We start from the raw sequence: 1285 nt of genomic DNA on the forward strand, positions 1-1285 counted from the left end.
ATTACGGTGCTGAGGAAGGATATTGAAAGTGCCATGAACAGCAAAAGAACAAATACATCTGTCTTGAACAGCCAGAATGCTCCTTACAAGCAAGGGTAGTAAGATTTTTGCCTCATATATTCTGTGATAGTTAGGTTCATTATGCCAACTAGGCCTCCATGGGAACATGTCGGCAGAGTTTAATCAGGTTGCAGCTTGCTTGTAGGGTGACTGAGATAAATACTTTCTGCGGCTAGTATCAGACCAGTGTGCTGCTGCTTGAGCTACTTCTTTGCCTCACTGTGTGCTGCATTACCGGTGGGCTGAGCCAACCCATGGATCTTGTTGCTAGAGCCTAAAGTTCCTTTAAAACCTTCTTTGCCACATTGCTGGCGTGTACATCACTTGAGTTCAAGATCCCATTTGGGCCTGCTTTGCTAAGCTCCCAGCAATATTGACTATAGCTGCCCCACTCTGCTGTCTGCTGTCTATGGGGCTGACTCTGCTTGTCTTGCCTAAGGCCAACTCTGCTTTCTGCCTCATTTACCATCAACCCATATGAGTTGAAGGACTTTTCATATGTTAAATATTCTGTGAAAGTGAGTTGAACTGAGCTCACTATACTGCTGTGTGGACTAATTAGTCATTATATCCCTTCTTGCTGTATAAACTTATCAATCTATCATCTATCTATCTATCTATCTATCATCTATCTATCTATATTTAATCATGTGTCCTGGTTTTGTTTCTCTAGAGAATCTTGCCTAACACCTATTCTGAATCTACTATCAGTGGAGAACCATACCTAGAAAAGGATATCTTGCTTGGTAAAGAAGTGGGCCAGTGGAAAAGAGGAAATTCCATGGTAAGAAGGATTGATACAGTGGCTACAAAAATGCACTCACACATAACAAAAGTTGGGGGATGGCACATGATTGACGAGTGGGGTTTTTGTGTGGTCCATATGGTCCCTGTGAGTGGGAACCAACTCAAGGGCTCCTAACAATGCGACAAAGATTGTGTTCTGTCCTCCAAAGTGCATGCTAGGCTCTGAAAAGGCATGCCCAACTTTTACAAACTCTAGAAGCTAAGATTACTATATATATTCTCACAACACAGTAGAAAGAGTCGCAAGGTTGCCAAGTGTACAATTTACATAGAATGCATTAATTTTGCAATGGTTTACTCCATTGCATTTAATTACGTTAGTTTCTATGTTTGAGTCAAGTACTCAAAATAGGTCAGTGCATTTTATTTTCAAGATATCAGTAGTTATTGGTTCTAGTAAATGTACCAATTGGCCTAC

Source organism: Echinops telfairi, unplaced genomic scaffold (assembly GCF_000313985.2).
Source record: "Echinops telfairi isolate 266 unplaced genomic scaffold, ASM31398v2 ScPeMD7_7469;HRSCAF=8507_1, whole genome shotgun sequence".
Taxonomy (NCBI): domain Eukaryota; kingdom Metazoa; phylum Chordata; class Mammalia; order Afrosoricida; family Tenrecidae; genus Echinops; species Echinops telfairi.